The sequence below is a fragment of the Balaenoptera acutorostrata genome, chromosome 2, assembly GCF_949987535.1.
Source record: "Balaenoptera acutorostrata chromosome 2, mBalAcu1.1, whole genome shotgun sequence".
Taxonomy (NCBI): domain Eukaryota; kingdom Metazoa; phylum Chordata; class Mammalia; order Artiodactyla; family Balaenopteridae; genus Balaenoptera; species Balaenoptera acutorostrata.
In genome coordinates, this window is record NC_080065.1 from 78,908,308 (window position 1) to 78,928,580 (window position 20,273).

The 20,273-nt window shown below is 34.5% G+C and overlaps 1 long non-coding RNA gene across 3 annotated transcripts in view; it reads right to left on the reverse strand.

Moving 5' to 3' along the window:
• LOC114235913 (uncharacterized) overlaps nucleotides 1-20,273 on the reverse strand; it is a 154,401-nt gene that overhangs the window by 107,220 nt on the left and 26,908 nt on the right. For all 3 annotated transcript variants that reach the window (XR_003621984.2, XR_009007165.1, XR_009007164.1), the window contains exons 3-4: nucleotides 19,629-19,750; nucleotides 18,326-18,427 (exon numbers count right to left, since the gene is read on the reverse strand). This is a non-coding gene — a long non-coding RNA (uncharacterized LOC114235913). The remainder of the gene's footprint in view (nucleotides 1-18,325; nucleotides 18,428-19,628; nucleotides 19,751-20,273) is intronic.

The window sequence follows — 20,273 nt, forward strand, 5'->3', positions numbered from 1 at the left end:
TAAGATCAGGAACAAGACAAGGATGTCCACTCTCACCACTTTTATTCAACATAGTTTTGGAAGTCCTAACCATGGCCATCAGAGAAGAAAAAGAAATAAAAGGAATACATATTGGAAAAGAAGAAGTAAAACTGTCACTGCTTGCAGATGACATGACACTATACATAGAGAATCCTAAAGATGCCACCAGAAAACTACTAGAGCTAATCAATGAATTTGGTAAAGTTGCAGAATACAAAATTAATACACAGAAATCTCTTGCACCCCTATACATTAACAATGAAAGATCAGAAAGAGAAATTAAGGAAACACTCCCATTTACCACTGCAACAAAAAGAATAAAATACCTAGGAATAAATCTACCTAAGGAGGCAAAAGACCTGTACTCAGAAAACTATAAGACACTAATGAAAGAAATCAAAGACGGCACAAACAGATGGAGAGATATACCATGTTCTTGGATTAGAAGAATCAATATTGTCAAAATTACTATACTAGCCAAAGCAATCTACAGATTCAATGCAATCTCTATCAAATTACCAATGGCATTTTCACAGAATTAGAACAAAAAATTTTATAATTTGTATGGAAACACAAAAGACGCTAAATAGCCAAAGCAATCTTGAGAAAGAAAAACAGAGCTGGAGGAATCAGGCTCCCTGACCTCAGACTATACTACAAAGCTACAGTCATCAAAACAGCATGGTACTGGCACAAAAACAGAAATATAGATCAATGGAGCAGGATAGAAAGCCCAAAGATAAACCCACGCAGGTATGGTCAACTAACCTATGACAAAGGAGGCAAGAATATACAATGGGGAAAAGACAGCCTCTTCAATAAGTGGTGCTGGCAAAACTGGACAGCTACACATAAAAGAATGAAAGTAGAACACTCCCTAACACCATACACAAAAATAAGCTCAAAATAGATTAAAGACCTAAATATAAGGCCGGATACTATAAAACTCTTAGAGGAAAACATAGGCAGAACACTCTCTGACATAAATTGAAGCAAGATCTTTTTTGATCCACCTCCTAGAGTAATGAAAATAAAAACAAAAATAAGCAAATGGGACCTAATTAACTTAAAAGCTTTTGCACAGCCAAGGAAACTATAAACAAAACGAAAAGACAACCCACAGAATGGGAGAAAATATTCACAAACAAAGAGATGGACAAGGGATTAATCTCCAAAATATACAAACAGCTCATGCAGCTCAATTAAAAAAAAAAAAAAAAAAGGGGGCTTCCCCGGTGGCGCAGTGGTTGAGAGTCTGCCTGCCAATGCAGGGGACACGGGTTTGAGCCCTGGTCTGGGAGGATCCCACATGCCACGGAGCGACTGGGCCCGTGAGCCACAATTACTGAGCCTGCGCGTCTGGAGCCTGTGCTCCGCAACGAGAGAGGCCGCGATAGTGAGAGGCCCACGCATCGCAATGAAGAGTGGCCCCCGCTTGCCACAACTGGAGAAAGCCGTCGCGCAGAGACGAAGACCCAACACAGCCATAAATTAATTAATTAATTAATTTAAAAAGAAAAAAGAAAAAAAAAAAAAGAAGCCAATCAAAAAATGGGTGGAAGATATAAACAGACATTTCGCCAAAGAAGACATACAGATGGCCAAAAAGCACATGAAAAGATGTTCAACATCACTAATTATTAGAGAAATGCAATTCAAAACTACAATGAGGTATCATCTTACACCAGTCAGAATGGCCATCATCCAAAAATCTAGACACAATAAATTCTGGAGAGGGTGTGGAGAAAAGGGAACCCTCCTACATTGTTGGTGGGAGCGTAAATTGGTACAGCCACTATGGAGAACAGTATGGAGGGTCCTTTAAAAACTAAAAACAGAGCTACCACATGATCCAGCAATCCCACTCCTGGGCATATATCCAGAGAAAACCATAATTTGTAAAGATACATGCACCCAAATGTTCGCTGCAGCGCTATTTACAATAGCCAGGACATGGAACCAACCTAAATGTCCATCAGCAGAGGAATGGATAAAGAAGATGTGGTACATATATACCATGGAATATTATTCAGCCATAAAAAAAACAAAATAATGCCATTTGCAGTAATATGGATGGTCCTAGAGATTGTTATTCTGAGTGAAGTAAGAGGAAGACAAATATCATATGATATTGCTTATATGTGGAATCTAAAAAAAAATGGTACAAATGAACTTATTTACAAAAGAGAAATAGAGTCACAGATGTAGAAAACAAACTTATGGTTACCAGGGGGAAAGGGAGGGAGGGATAAAATGGGAGATTGGGATTGACACATACACACTACTATATATAAAACAGATAACCAATAAGGACCTACTGTATAGCACAGGGAACTCTACTCAATATGACCTATATGGAAAAGAATCTAAAAATGAGTGGATATATGTATATTTATAGCTGATTCACTTTGCTGTACAGCAGAAACTAATACAACATTGTAAATCAACTATACTCCAATAAAAATTTTTTAATAAATAAATAAAAATAAAATAAAATCCTAAACTGCTTCAGTGCAAACTTAGTACCTCTTATCATTTAGTCATTCACCACATTAAGTAGGGGGAGCACAGGAAGTGAGGAAGGTAAAGGCTGACCAACTGGTTTCCATAAGCTTCACTCCTCCCATGTGATAAACAGGGCTACCAAACCCAAGTTTTTGAGGCTTCCCTTGCCGCTAATGTACCCAGTCAGAAAGAATGACTTCTCATTACCCTTTTTCTATGACTAGCATAGTAAGCCATGAACTTTCAATCTCCCTCAGCAGAAATCACAACCCTAATCGTTACAACTATGGTCTTAAAGTCTGGTGGCTATGCCTCCTCTCTTAAAGACACCAATCAACTGCTTCCTATATGTCTGCTCTCTTATAAGGAATTACCAACTCAGTTTCTTACTGATATGCTTGGTATGCCTATGAGGCCCTTGCAACTTTACCTTGAATCCCCTGAACAAGAATCTTTTTATTCAAAGTATAAGTGAATATTTGAGATTACTAGAGATAACTGAATATTTGAACATTATGCCACTGTTCCTCAAACTGTCCCCCACCCTTATATTAGGACAGTCATCCTAGCACCTGTCCTGCCCTAGAAATAAAGTCTATTGTCAGCCCTGGTCCCTCCATCCTATGCTAGCTACCTAGTCAGAATGTCTCACCAACAAGCAGGGTCAGGACTAAGATGAGAGGAGTAAGGTACCTTGGGTGCAAATTTAAGAAGGTGCAAAAAAACTCAGCAATCAAAATAAATAATATTTTAATGTCTTATTTTAAATAATTAAAATTTATGTAAAAAAACTGATGATGAACAAAATATCAAAATTTTAAATTAATACAGTAAATATTACTGATTTTTCTTTTTGCCTCAGGTTCCAATACAGCACAACATAGTTAGTAACTGTCTCTATTTAAAATTTTGATATTTTGTCCACTGTGAATTTTGTGCCTGAAGCAAGTGCATTGCTCACCTCACCCTAGTTTCAACCCTGCCAACAAGTACCAGGATAAAACATATTTTATTTTTAAATGTGATCTTAATGGTAATACTCATGAATAAAAATTGGTTTAGGAAATCTTCTGTAGCTGGAATATAAAACTTGATATACATTAGTATGAAATAAAATTTGTGGAAGTATGACAATTTATTCAAACTCCAAATTTTAAAATTATAAGATATCTTCTTGAACTTTTATTTTCAATAATGGAAGCCTAAATTTTTTAGACATTGGTATTATTGGCATTTGGGGCTGGACAATTCTTTCTTGCAGGAGTGTATCCTATGTATTGTAGAATGTTTAGAAGCATCACTGGTCTCTACTGACTAGATGTCAGTAGCTCCCCCAACCCCAATTATAAGAGCCAAAAATATCTTCAGATGTTGCCAAATGTCCCTCAAGGGGACAAAATCATCCCCAGCTGAGAACTACTAGTTGAGACCATCCCTCCTGCTGAAAATGAAAAATGAAGATTTTTTTTTAAATGCCATCACTTTAAAGCACTGAGCTGACATAATAATGGGGAACTGTCATGCTGAATGCTCAGTGAAATATAAAACCCAATGCTATCTCTCTAGTACGTAGAACATCAAACACCTATGAAGACATCTGCCAATTGGCAAATTTAAGCTTCAATTCTTGAACATCGAAGGCAAAGAGCCCCACCTAAACTGGGGTGGCTAACAGAAAACCCTCGCTTTATTAAGTTGGACCTCAAAGGTAATACCTAGAATGAAACCTGTCTTCCCCATTCCCAACCCCACCCCGACAGTGGGGTGAAGATTGCTTTGGCACTAAGAGGAGCAGGGGAAAAAAGAGAAGGAAAAGAGGCGGGAACCTCTGTTCTCAGATACAAAAGAACATCTATCTCATACCACTCACAAAAATTAACTTGAAATGGGTTAAAACTTAAAATAAGACCTGAAACCATAAACTCTCAGCCTTCCATTACTGAAAATCTTTGGCCATAGGCTGGCCCTTGCGGGGATTAGCTGACCAGGTTCTCATTACCTTGATTGAGTAGGGAACCTCAAACTGTTGGTGAAATGGTCGCAGGTTCTTTAGAAAAAGCAAATGCAAATCTTTCCTATAGGAAAGTAAGTATAGTCTAAGCCTCCAGAACTCTCCAAATAATTTTATGAGGGCAATAAGAAAAATAGCCAAGCATACAAGGAAACAAAGCACCATGGTCAAAAGTCTGCATAAATGAAAGACAACTGCAAGAGATCCATTAAGACTCCAAATATTAGAATTATCAGAAACAAATTACAAAACTATGCTTACTACATTAAAAATTAATTAATTAAGAGCATGCTTGAAAATATATGTAGGTACAGGAAATTATAAAAAGTGAAAAAGCAGATTTGAAAAAAAATCAAATAAAATTTATAGAAATTAAAAATACAATGACTAAAATTTAAAATCCAATATTTGCAAATCACATATATCTGATAAGAGGTTAATACCCAAAATATATAAATAACTAATAAAAACCAATAGCAAAAATAATAATAATAACCTGATTTTAAAATAGGCAAAAGATCTGAATAGACATTTTTCCAAAGAAGACATACAAATTGCCAACAGGTGTATGAAAAGGTGTTCAACACCACCAACCATCAGGGAAATGCAAATCAAAACTAAAAAGAGCTATCATCTCACACCTATTAGGGTGGCTATTATCAAAAAGGCAAGAAATAACAAGTGTTGGAAAGGGTGTGGAGAAGAGAGAACCCTTGTACAATGTTGGTTGGAATATAAATGATACAGCTACTATGGGAAAAAGCATGGAGGTTCCTCAAGAAATTAAAAAATAGAACTACCATATGATCCAGCAATCCTACTTCTGGGTGCATAACCAAAAGAAATAAAATCGCTGTCTCAAAGAGATAGCTGCACTCCTGTGTTCACTGCAGCATTATTCACAACAGCCAAGATATGGAAATAACCTGTGTCCATCAATGGATGAACAGATAAGGAAAATGTGGTACACACACACACACACACACACACACACACACAGGAATATTATTCAGCCAATTTCCTTCCAAAAGGAAGGAAATTCTGTCATTTTCAACAATATGGATGAATCTGGAGGACACTATGCTAAGTGAAATAAATCAGACAGAGAAAGACAAACACTGTAGATCTCACTTATTATATTTAGAATCTAAAAAAGTCAAACACACAGAACCAGAGAGTAGAACAGTGGTTGCCAGGAGTGGGGGTGAGGGAAATGGGGATGTGATGTCCATAGTGTACAAACTTTCAGTTATAATATGAATAATGAGGATCTAATGTACAGCATTATAGTTAAAAATACTGTATTACATACTTGAAATTTGCTAAGAAAGTAGATCTTAAGTGTTCACACTACCAAAAAAAAAAATAGTGACTATGTGAGGTAATGGATGCATTAATTAACTTGATTGTAGTAATCATTTCACAATGTATATGTATATTAAATCATCACGTACACCTTGAAAAAGTAAATTTTTAAAAACTATGATTTGCCATTGAGAAGTTATTGCAATGTAAATTATACTTCAGAAAAGTTTTTAAAAGCTATTGTGTTACAGAAAGGCACACAATCAGACATTAGTGAAGCAAATATTCATAACTAAAATAATGACCACAAATGAGTGGTGATTATATTCTTATACTATGGACTAAATATTTGTGTTCCCCACAAAGTTCATATGTTAAAGTCCTAATCCTAACTTGATGGTATTTAGAGGTAGGACCTTTGGGACGTAATTAGGTCTTGAGGGTGGAACTTTTATGAATGGAATTAGTGCCCTTGTAAGAAGAAACATGAGAGAGATGATCTCTCTTCCCCACCATGTGGGGAAAATACAGCAAGAAGGCGGCCATCTACAAACCAGGAAGAGGGTCCTCACCAGACACAGAATATGCCAGCACCTTGATCTTGGACTTTCCAACCTTCAGAATTGTGGGAGATAAGTGTTTGTTGTTTAAGCCACCCAGTTTATGGTATTTTGTTATAGCAGTCTGAATCGATTTGGACACCTTGCAAAGCAACAACTAATTACTTAGAGAACCTAAGAAAGAAAGATACAAGTATATGAAATTGTGATACACTTTCTTACAGAGATACATGTAAAAGACTATACATCAAGCAACGCAATTGTGGAGATGTTTGACAAATCCTTTGAGAAAATGATAAATTTCTAATGGGTCAATATGACCAATTCATTAATTAAATAATATTATTAAGGTATTAGTAGTAATTTTTTCTCTTTTAGTGGTACCTGAATGGTATATCTTAAAATTGATGGTACTTTAGATTCAATAAAAAAAGATATTTGAATAGATCAACAAAATTTTCCAGAATTAATGAAAGACACCAATTCACATATACAAGAAGCCAAAATTTCCCAAGCAGTATAAATAAAAGGAAATCCACACTTAAACACATCATCATGAAACCATTTAAAACCAAAAGGAAAGAGAAAGACCTTAAAAGCAATCAGGTGCAGCAGAGGGAGGGACAGAGAAAGACTACCTTCAAAAGAAGGTCAAGATACCACATTTGTGGAGTGGAAAGTTCAAAACTGTTAAGATGGCAACTTCCCCCAGATTGATTCATACATCAATCACTACCAGAATTTCAGCAGCCTTTTGGCAGATATTGGCAAGATGATCCTAAACTGTATTTAGAATTGCAAATTATATAGAATTGCAAAGTTTATAGAGAATTTATATAGAATGCCAAAACAATTTTGAAAAAGACAAACAAAGCTGGGTAACATATACTTCCCAATTTCAAAACTTAATATAAAGCTACTTCAGTAGTTATCAACACAATGTAGTACTGGCACAAGGACAGACATGCAGATCACTAGAAAAGGAACTAATTTTCAGCAAAGGTGCAAAGGAAATTCACTGAGGGAAAAGACAGCCTTTTTAATTAATGGTACTAGGAAAACTGGATATCCATATGCCAAAAGATAAAGTTATACCTTTATTTCACACTATACATAAAAAATAACACAAAACAGATCACACATTTAAATGTTAGAGTCAAATCAAACTTTCAAAAGAAAACATAGGTGATTATCTTCAAGACCTTAGGTTAGGCAAAAATTTCTTAGATATGACACCAAAAACATGGTTCATTTTTAAAAATCTGATAAATCAGACCTCATCAAAATTCAAATCTTTTATACTTCAAAAGATATTATTATGAAAATTCAAAGACAAGCAACAGACTGGGAGAAAATATTTGGGAAACATACATCTTATAAAGGATTTGTGTACAAAATATTCAAAGAACTCTTTGTATACAAGAAGACAAACAACACAATCAAAAATTGGGTAAAATTTTTCACAAAGCATTTCACCAAAGAAGATATATGAGTGGCTAATAAGCACACAAAAAAGTATTCAGTATCATTAGTTTAGTAAAATGCAAATTAAAACCACAATGAGAAGCAATTTCACACCCACCAGAATGGCTATAATTTTTTTTTTTTAAAAAACAGATAACAGCAAATGTTGGCAAGGATGTGGAAAAACAAGAGTCTTCATACTTTGCTGGTGGGAATATAAAATGATGCAACCACTTTGGACAGTTTGGCAGTCTCATAAGAAATTAAAAATAAATGTTCCAAATGACTGAACAATTTTACTTTTGGGTATCTACCCAAGAGGAATTAAAACATATATTTACACAAAGACTTACACATGGATTCTCTTAGCAGCATTACTCATATTCATAGTTGAAAACCATATAAACCTAAATATCCATCAACTGATGAATCGACAGACATGATGTAGTATATGCATACAGTGGAATACTACTCATCAATAAAAAGAACAAATTAGTAACACATGCTTTGAGATATATGAACCTCAAAAATATTATTCTAGGCGGGAAGGGTTGGGGGGAGGGATAGATTGGAAGTTTGGGATTGACACGTACACACTGCTATATTTAAAATATATAACTGGGCTTCCTTGGTGGCACAGTGGTTAAGAATCTGCCTGCCAATGCAGGAGACATGGGTTCGAGCCCTGGTCCAGGAAGATCCCACATGCCGCGGAGCAACTAAGCCCATGCGCCACAACTACTGAGCCTGCACTCTAGAGCCCACGAGCCACAACTACCTAGAGCCCGTGCTCTGCAACAAGAGAAGCCACTGCAATGGGAAGCCCACGCACCACAATGAAGAGTAGCCCCCGCTCACCGCAACTAGAGAAAGCCCGTGAGCAGCAACAAAGACCCAACACAGCCAAAAATAAATAAATAAAATAAAAATTAAATTAATTAATTAATTAATTAAATAAAATACATAACCAACAATGACCTACTGTATAGCATAAGGAACTCTGCTCAGTATTCTGTAATAAGCTAAATGGGAAAAGAATTTGAAAAAAGAATACATACATGTATATGTATAACTGAATTACTTTGCTGTACACCTGAAACTAACACAACACTGTTAATCAACTATACTCGAATATTAAATGAAAAGTTTAAAAATAAAAATAAAAATAGAAATAAAAATAAAAAATAAAATAAAAAATAAATTAAAATGTTAATATTAAACAGTAACATTACACGAGTGAAACACAATAAAGCATCCTAATGAAATTATTATCATATTTAGTAGTATTCTCATGCTTATGCATATCTTAGTATTTCAGAAGCCTCCATAATTTTCATAAATGATTGAAGATAGTAGATGCTTACTGAGTACACCAAAGAGGTTAGACATCAAACACTTTGAGTGTGAAAAAATATATATGTTATTCTAAGTCAAAGAATACTAGCACAAAAGACCACATATTGTATGATTTGATTTATATGAAATTTCCAAGAAAGGAAAATCTACAGAGAAAAAAAATAGATCAGTATTGTCTGGAGTAAAGGAGAAGGGATAGAAGTTACCAAAGGGGAAAAGTGGGGGAGATAAATTAGGAGTTTGGGATTAACAGATACACACTACTATATATAAAATAAATAAACAACAAGGACCTACTACATAGCACAGGGAAATATATTCAATATCTTGTAATAACCTACAATAGAAAAGAATCTGGAAAAGAATATATATATACATATACATATACAACTGAATCACTTTGCTGTACACCTGAAACTAACACAACACTGTAAAGCAACTATACTTCAATTCAGAAAAAAGGAGAGGGGATGGAGATTAACAGTTAATGAATATAAGGAATCTTATTTGGGTGACAGGAATGCCCCAAAACTGATCAATGGTGATGGCTGCACAACTTACTAAATTTACTAAAAAAATCTTTGAATATATACTTGAAATGGGTGAATTAAATTAATATGCAAAATTATATGACATACCCCAAAGCTATATATACACACACATATATGAATATACATACATATGTACATACATGAAAGTCAGACTGGTAACTGGCATCACAAAAACGACAGTGAAAACCAGAAAACAATGGAATGAGATCTTAAACACAAGGACAAACAAAACTGCCATCCCTGAATTTTATACCCAGCGAAATATGTTTAAAGAATGAACACAAAATAGAGACTTCTTCAGAACAATGAAAATGGAGTGTGTCATCAGCAGATACTCTCTAGAAGAAATGCTAAAGATAAACTACAGGTAGCAGCAATGAGCTCCCAGATAAAAGACCTAACATGCAAGAAAGAACCAAGAGCAAATAAAGTGACAAATATGTGAGTATATATACATAAATATCAAGTATAAAAATTCATAGTATCTCGTGGGGTTAAAAATAAACATAACACAACAATGTTCAGGAGAGGGGGATTGGGGTTAAAGTATTCTAAAGTCTTTATATTATCCAGAAGGAAGTTGAAGGTAATGATTGACTTGATACTCTGATAATCACATTTATTATAATTTCTAGAGTAACCAATAAATGAATAGAAACAGAATGTATAACTTCTATATTATTAGAGGGAAAATGGAATAATAAAAAAATTTTCAATTGTATTAGTCAGTGTTACCCAGAGAAACAGAACCAAAACCAAAAGGGTGGTGTGTGTGTGTGTGTGTGTGTGTGTGTCTGTGTGTGTGTGTGTGTGTCTGTGTGTGTCTGTGTGTGTCTGTGTGTCTGTGTGTCTAGAGAGAGAGAGAAATATTTATTATGAGAAATTGGCCAATGCAATTTTGGAGGCTGACAAGTCCCAAGATCTGCAGTCAGCAATCAGCAGACTCAGGAGAGCTGATGGTATAGTTCCAGTCCAAGTCCAAAGGCCTAAGAACCAGGAGAGCCAATAGTATGGTCTTAGTCTGAAAGCCAGTAGGCTTGGGGCCCAGGAAGATGTTTCAGGTTGAGACTGAGGGTGGGGGAAAAACAAAAAACAAAAAACTGATGTCCCAGCTCAAAGGCAATAAGGCAATAGGAATTCCTTCTTACTCATCTTTTTGTTCTATTCAGATCTTCAAGAGATTGGATGAGGCTCACCCATATTGGGAAGGGCAATCTGCTTTACTCAATCTACCAATTCAAATGTTAATCTCATTCAGAAATACTCTCATGGACACACCACAATGTTTGATGAACTATCTGGGCACCCTGTGGCCTAGTCAAGTTGACACATAAAATTAATCATCATATCAATCCAAAAGAAAGTAAAAAGGGAGAGAAAAACAGAAAAGCCATGTCAAATGGAAAGTGAAAAATAGGACAGCAAAGTCTACCACATCAGTAAATGCATTAAATGTAACCAAATTTAAACTCTGCTTGGAATCAACTAGATGTCTGAGAGAAGGGTATATGAATTCAATCTACACATTCACTAACATCTACTATGTGTTATGTATTGTTTTAAGTACATGGACACATCAGTGAAAAAAACAAAGCAATCAGATTACAAAATAATAAATAAATGTTCTGTATTCATTTTCATCTATCTATAATCCATACCTCCCTTCTTTAAAAGACTGTGTGGATTTATAATTTAAAACATTTTATACAACAGGTTAATTTAAAACTAAAGATAAAGGACAGCTCAGTAATTAAATGAACAAATGTAGAACATGGTTACACAAGGAACCACAGATGAGGAAATTACTAAAAGCGAGTAGTATTAATATTAAATTTGGGACTTCCCTGGTGGTGCAGTGGTTAAGAATCCGCCTGCCAAAGGGGACACGGGTTCGAGCCCTGGTCCGGGAAGATCCCACATGCCACAGAGCAACTAAGCCCGTGTGCCACAACTACTGAGCCTGCGCTCTAGAGCCCGTGAGCTATAACTACTGAGCCTGCATGCCACAACTACTGAAGCCCACGTGCCTAGAGCCCATGCTCTGCAACAAGAGAAGCCACCACAATGAGAAGCCCTTGCGCTGCAACGAAGAGTAGCCCCCGCTCACCACAACTAGAGAAAGCCTGGGTGCAGCAATGAAGACCCAACACAGCCAAAACTAAATAAATGAATAAATAAATTTATTAAAAAATGTTAAACTTGAGCTTATAGGCAGCCAAGGCAAAAAGGGAAATAGCATATTTTAGTCATTTGCCAAAAGTTGTATATTCAGTTGAAGACAGAAACTTTTATTTAGCCCTAAATTATAATGAAAACTAACAGGGATCCTTATAGTCTGAGAAATATATAATTATATAGGCTGTTCCAAGAGATCCAGTAGCCAACCTAAGAAGATTCATACAAAGACAAGTTGGGTAGGATAGGGAAAAAAACATGGGCTTCAGATCCAGACAGAACTGAGTCTCAGCCATGTTCCATCACCTACAGGTTGTATAACCATGGGCAAGTTATTTAACCTCTCTGAACATCAATTTCCTCATCTCTAAAACGGAGCTACGAATGAAGGAATTAGACATTTTATAAAGTATCTAGCATATAATAGTTCTCAGTTTTAAAAGAGTTTTTATTATGATTTTTACAGCACATAATAAATAAACATAAGGGCAATGTAAATTGATACAGAGAGGCGTTTCTACTTACAGATTAAAGGGCATGGTGCTTTAAAAACAGTCAGTTCCACAGTACCAATGAACTAAAATATGAAAATTTTCCAAAATTGTTCTTAGAAATCTCTAAAGAACAATATGGAAGTAATACAAATAATCAAAGGGAAAGCTGACTATTTTACACATTGAGATATCATAAGGTTTGTGTATGTAAATGTACATAAGTCAGAGGAAAACTGGGCTTCTGTCAAGTAGATTCATTTTTGTGTTAACAACCACTTTTTGCCTTTTTCCTAAGCATCAACATTAATCAGTAAACTACGTGAAAGTAGAGTCCATTCATGGTCTTGCATGCCATTCTTTCCCAGTATAGGCACATACAGAGCAGTCAACTAATATTTGTTAATGAACATATGGATATCAGCTATTATCTCTGGAATTGATAGTTTTCATTTCAAGAAAGTTGCCTAACATGTTCTGTGGTGATAGTTTGACCCTAGGCATTTCTGTGACTTGTGACATAAACAATTTTTTTAATGACCAACTCTAATGGCTAATTCTATGTGTCAACTTGGCTATGCTATCATATCCAGTTATTTAATCAAACACTTGTTAGCGTTACTGTGTTAGGCGTTATCTGTAGATATAGTTACCATCTACAGTCAGCTGACTTTAGGTAACAGAATTACCCTCAATAACTTGGGTGGGCCTCATCCCATGAGCTGAAGGCCTTAAGAGCAAAGTCCCAGACAAGAAATTCTGCCTCCAGACTGCAGCGTTATCTTCTGCCTAAGTTTACAGCCCGCCAGCCTGCCCTACCAGATTTAGACGCGCCAAGTCCCCACGATCATGCGAGCCACTCTCTTAAAATAAATCATAAATGCATGTGTGTATATGTATACGCTATATATATCTTATTGGTTCTGTTTCTCTGGAGAATCCTAACTAATACACCAACTAAAGTGAACGATTTGTTTTGAGGCTTTAAAGCAGAGGTCCCCAACCTCCAGGCCACGGACCGCTACCAGTCCGCGGCCTGTTAGGAACCGGGCCACACAGCAGGAGGTGAGCAGCCAGTGAGCGAGAAAAGCTTCATCTGAGGCTCCCCATCTCTCGCATTACCGCCCGAACCATCCCCTTCCCCCACCCCCGGGTCCATGCAAAAATTGTCCTCCACGAAACTGGTCCCTGGTGCCAAAAAGGTTGGGGACTGCTGCTTTAAAGTACAAAGTTGACATCAAAAGTAGAATACACCAAAAATAATATTATATGTTGCTTTCAACCTTTAGTTTTAACTAAAACAAAATGCCTTTTTTCTGTTCTTTGATATCAATCCTAAATTACTGATTCCAACCAGCATCTATCACCTTCAAAATTCAAGTCCCTTGAATTTTTTTGCATAATAACATACAGACTTCTCAGGATCAAAACCATGTATCATTTTTTAACCATATATCATTAAATCCAATTAAAAAGAGATTCTTTTTTAAGTCTTTATTGAATTTGTTACAATATTGCTTCTGTTTTTTAAGTTTTGGTTTTTTGGCCACGAGGCACACGGGATCTTAGCTCCCCAGCCAGGGATTGAACCCGCACTCCCTGCATTGGAAGGCAAAGTCTTAATCAGGGAAGTCCAAAAGGAGGTTCTTAAAGAATTCTTTTAAAGATTATCCATAACATCAATAGCATACAGGCCTAAAATCATACAGCATGCACTTATACCATATTAGTGTTCACGTAATAAAAAGTAAGATATCATAATTGTGTACTCCACACCTATTAATCTGTAGTTCCACCCTTTAGCATATACCTAAACAAGAGAAATAAAGATCTTATCAAATCTATGCCAAGGAAGGATTTAACCAAAAATACTCAAAAGGGCCATAAATTTTAATATATCGGATGCTACTTAAAAATTCACTTTATATTACCAGGATAGAAACTGCCACTTTCATTGTACAAAACTAGAATAGGGATACCAATGTAATGTTGATATTGAGAAATGCAATATATATTTATGTAATATGAGATGCTTGGACCATGTTACAAAAATGCAAATTTTATTTTCTTGTACATTTAGTGAGAAAAAGGAGGGAGAATAAATGTCAAGGGTTAAAGTGTAAACTCTGGAACACAAGCCTTTGGCAGATTTTATTTATATTGGACATCCTGACCCCTTTAAACATTTACCTAGAAATGCAAATACCAGAAATTTATTCTTGAATATTTTACTTCAGTTTTCCTATAATCTCCAGATACTTCCATCCCCTCTCACAATGACTATACTAATGCTAAATTGTTCAAGGCAATCAATTAATGGAAGCAATCAGGTTGTACATCACAAAATGGAGACAATCTAGAAATCTATTTTATTAAGTCAACATAAACAAATGGTCAAAATAATTCAGTCCATTTCTGTGGCTTAAAAAAATATTTTTGTCTCCTCCTTTCCATCCCAGTCTTCTTCTATTCCCAAGTCTTATGGCCAGGCCACAGCAACAAAAGCCCATTTTACTATATATTGCTTACCTCAATATACCTAAAGAAGTACAATAAATGTTTCTAGATTCCAAATGTACAGCTATGTCACAGAGGTAAAGAGCACTGAGCCAGGCTGGAAAATTGACAGTATTTTACGGCCCCACTTTAGTTTATGGTCATTTCACAAAATCTACCAAAGGCATAAAAGACTTCATGTTTTTTTTTCTATAATTAGTAAATTGATCCTTTGTCTCTCCAATTCTAATTCCTTAATTCCAATTCTACTAGAATGGTTTATATTGTTAAAAACATCTTTGGAGAATTAATCTTTTGGTCATAATTTTTAAATGAATATAATAACTGATTAAATATATAATTCATTGCCTAATCAGGAATAAAATTTTAATCCCATAAAAGATTTTAATAGCAATTTTAACTACTAGGCACATAATTAATGGTGTTAGGGGATAAAAATGAAATTTCAAGGTGACTAAAGCATAAATTCAAGAACTTTAGACAATTCTAGAGATAACACAACATTAAAATTAAAAGCTTATAGCTGTGTTTATAAAATGATGTGTAATTATAAGTTACTATTCCACCTTTTCATATAAAATAATATAGTAGAAGAATTTTATTCAGAAAAAAGTTTTGTAAAACATTTTTAAGGACAATGAAACAGCAATAAAACAATTTCTGGTTCTAATATAAATAAATCTTATTCATAAAAGAAAGTAAGTTAAAAGGTATTGGAACTCTGAGATATTAATTACTGTGCTTTTACACAGAGGGAAATTATGGCAGTACAATTCTATGATCCTTATATATGCAAAGTTTCCATTAACTGATGATTTTGCATTTATAAGTAACACAGAATTACTTTATCATACACAATATTTTTATTAGTAAGAGGATCTCATAATAATACTGTTAAACAATTGGGCTCTACATTCTCAAGCCTCAGAATTTTCAATGAAGGGACCTCACTTTTACTACGGCAATGACTGAATTTTGTGCAAAATTCTCAAATTTTGAATAAATCACATTATGGAGCACCCATTTATTTTCAATTGCTTGGGTGGATGGGATCAAAGAAAATGCAGTTATACTACAGGAATTTTCTGCCATTCAACTGCCAGTGTAGTTATGCATGAAGAACTCTTAATAAGTCAAAAGAGAATAAAATTCATTTGAAAGCAGAATTGACCCCCTTGATTTGGTTTTACGAATGGAAAGATTCAAGATTCAGGTCACTATGGATCCTTTTCTCTACTCAAAAAGAGACCCTCTCTATTAATAAGCATTAAAATGCTTCACATTTTAAAGTCTGCAACATCATGGCTTCATTATGAATTAGGTATTTAGGGGAAAATGCATTTCCTACAAAGGAAAATGTTAAAAATGTACCATTCCTCCAACATGCATTTTTCAAATACTAAGAAAGAAATGTAACTGTTTTTGCAACCTAGGCTCAGGCAACTGCCCAAGCAGCCTATAGGACTGATATCAATAGGAGTTTTACGCCTGATGGAAAATCATTCTAAAGATTTTTTTTAACTGAAAAATAACGTCACCACTGTGATTTCCACCCTGGGAAACTAAAGCGGGAATTACATTGTGTTGTTAAAATGTTAGCAACATTTCATTTTTTGAAAACGCAATTTAGTTTTCCTGAAATAAAGAGATGATTATATCTCTTATTTCTGTTACAAGATTTTGATATATCACAAAGTAGGAGTTACAGCATGTGCCAACTATCAACCAGGAAAAATGAACCTGATTCATAATTCACTTTGAGAATGTCTAGTTAGTCAATCAAGTGATTTGTAATCATGAAGGCTGCCAGAAATGGAATGAATAATGAGCCACAGTAAAATCCCTGGATTTTTTTTAGTATTCTTATTTCATTATGTGACTTTTATTGCCACTTTTGATCACTGTTTCTCAGCAGCACAAATTAAATCACACATATTTACTTAGAAGTTTTTGACTATTAAATAGGCTAAAGGATATACAAGTTGATGACCAGAGTATTTAATGTCTTCCTACGAAATTAAAAGTCTTAGTGTTTATAGCTTCAGCAAAGAAAATTTCATTCCTTCCAACACCCTCAACACTCGCCTTATTTTATTTAAATTATTTAGTGAATATGCTATTTCAGGATAGCTTACTCTGATTCAGTGTATTTTCTTAAGTTGTTTCTATATAATCTAAAACAAGTAAAATCATTTAACAGAATTTTGTTACTATCAGAAGCATTAAACTTCCTATTAATATCTTCACTGTATACTATTTCCTCAGTTAAAACTATAACATAAGCTGATGGGCAAAGAACATTTGACCTCTAATATATGTTATTAAATAATATATATTTCTTATTAAATATACATAATATAATATTATTAAGTTATTATAGTATATAAGCATTGAATTATATAATAGATATATACTATATACTACAGTTATTAGTATAATCTTATTAAATATAAAAAATATAAACCAACTTAAAGCTTGGCATATTACTAAAGGGGTAATATGATAAGTTAGTGTTTTTCAAAATGTAAAACTACTAAACTATGTAAGAATTTGTCACTCTGATAATACTGGCCATTATTAGCATTTTAATCAGGATGGCATGACATAAGAATTACACAATTTTAAAGCAAATAGAACTTTAAATGTGATAACAAATAGGCTCATTCTTTCACTTACTTTTCATAATTTTCAAGCAAAATAGTCTTTATACAACTTTAGACTGATTATAACACCAGACCACATGTGGCCTTCCCTAAGGAAAGTAATAACTCCTTAAGTCAAGACTTAAGGACTTATTATTGAAATCTAATATTGAAATCATTATCACTCTTGTGATAATATTAAACGTATATATGTAGTCATCCACTGTATCTCTGGGATAGCAAACCTGTGGCAAGCATTAACAATGGCTACCAGCTGAAAGACCAAATAATCTATGTATTTGAAAATGGGAGAGAACCTTTACAATTACACTGCAGTTATTCTGAAATTTCCTGAAATCAGTAATATATTTTAAAATAAGCATATAATACATGTGATTCTGTTCTAGCCAATATTTATTCAAATAAAAGTCATGAATTGTAAGTTAACTAGCATGTGTTATATAGAAATAAGAATAGAGGCGAAAGAGAGAAACTAATCAAACTACTTTTAGGTATATTCATAAACACCAAATTATTACTTCCATTCCTTTTTACTATTAGGTTGACTTTTATGCAATCCTTTAGACATACGTAATGAATCATTATGGTTCAACATCCTAATGATGTCTCACAAAACAAAGTTTAAACCAAATTGTTGTTTGATAACACTGAAAACATGAAATAATACTAGCATGATCTTTCCTGTATGAAGATGACACTGACTCACCGTCAATAAAGACAAGCTTCAAGTTGTTTTTCCACAGTGGAGATGGACTTCCTGATACAGCCATTCTCTTGCCAAAGCTCCCTGGTGAATAACAGCTTATACCTGAAAGATAAGTGTTACCAGTTGTCACAGAAAATAACAAAATAAAATTGTCAATATAGCAATGAAACCCATGCCTTGGTCCCAACCACTGTGTCCTGATGAACTAAAAATAAAGTCACAATAATATATAAATACTGTATAATACTTACATACAAAATTGTACATGTATTTACTCTGATATATTAATTGTATTCTATATATCACTGACCTAAAAATACAAATAATCACAGCCTGACCTCTATCCCTAAGTAAAAATGTTCTCAGCTGACTTAACTAAAACAAAAACTGCTTCCGACATGTAAAATCCAAAGTGTATAATGAAAATGCTCAAAACATGAATGCATGCCAACTTTACATCCCTCATCACCAGTAGCAATAACTGAGGAAATTACAGAATATTTTTGTTAATGTTAGCAATATTCTCAATAGCATTAAATGCAGTATGACTACAGCCAAAATTACTTCGACATTTCCCAGAATTCTGAAAAATACTTCTACTTTTTATGAAGAAAAAATAATTTTGTTACTAGCTTCAGTGTTCATTCATGTTAATGCAGAACAGAGGTTTTATAAATAAATACTCCTGATATGGAATTTTATCAGTTGCCAGTTGAATCTCCTTCATAAGAGTTGAGGAGCTAGCTAAACATTGCTGAAGACATAGTTTTTAGTATAAGTAAAATTAATGTTATGTACTTCTTTATTATTTAAGGGAGTAAGAGATTAATATTTGTTAAAAATCATTAAAAAGCAGGACTTCCCTGATGATCCAGTAGTTAAGACTCCGCACTTCCAATGCAGGGGGTGCAGGTTCAATCCCTGGTCAGGGAACTAAGATCCCACAAGCCAGGTGGTGTGGCCAAAAAAAATTTTTTTTAATCTTTTTTAATTAAAAAAACAAGAAAAAAAATTCACTAAGCAGCAGCTAACAACTGGATACAATTCAAACAAAATCACAATGCTAAGTACCTATGATGAGCAAGGCAATCACTATTTTTTTAATTTTTATACCTGGGGATTCTATGACAGGTATAAAAATAACAAGGCATAGTACACAATCTCAAAGAAATCACAATATCAGTATTATTGAAACATTCCACTTCCATTTCTACATAGTTGCTTACAATAACAAACAGCTAAATTCTACCCCAGATTCTCTGTTAGAACAGGAAGGATGAAGAGGAAGAGCACAGCATCATACCGGAACATGGTAGCTACCACAGGGATGAGGCTCTGGGGCTCCTCTTGCAAACGGAGATGAGGAAATTTCAAGAGAAATGTTGAGAACATCTGCTACAACCTGCGATGCAGGTCTACTGCCACCTGTAAACAAATAAACTTTGTTCATTTTAAGGCACTATAACAAATGTTTCCAGCCACAATTCTGTTTTAAAGGATCATTCTCCTTATCAACCCTTCATTACATTCCTTATCATCATCCCTCACCAACTCATCAAAATTGGGAATTAGGCTGCAAACTCCCAAAGTTCCTCTTCATATTGGTTTCCCATTTCGACAATGCCTAGCAGAGCACCTTACCATTTTTAAATGCTTAATAACTGTTTGATAAGTTGAATTGAACTAGTCATCTTACTCCTTCACCTGTCACTCCCAAAATAATCACTTATTCTACCTACGGATACCATTCCTGGCAGGACAGTATAAGATGAAAAGACAAGATTGATTGATTATTTATTTATTTATTTATTTATTTATTTATATTTCTTTTTGGCTGCATCGTGTATTCATTGCTGCACGCGGGCTTCCTCTAGTTGCGGCGAGTGGGGGCTACTCTTCGTTGCAGTGCGCAGGCTTCTCATTGCAGTGGCTTCTCTTGTTGCAGAGC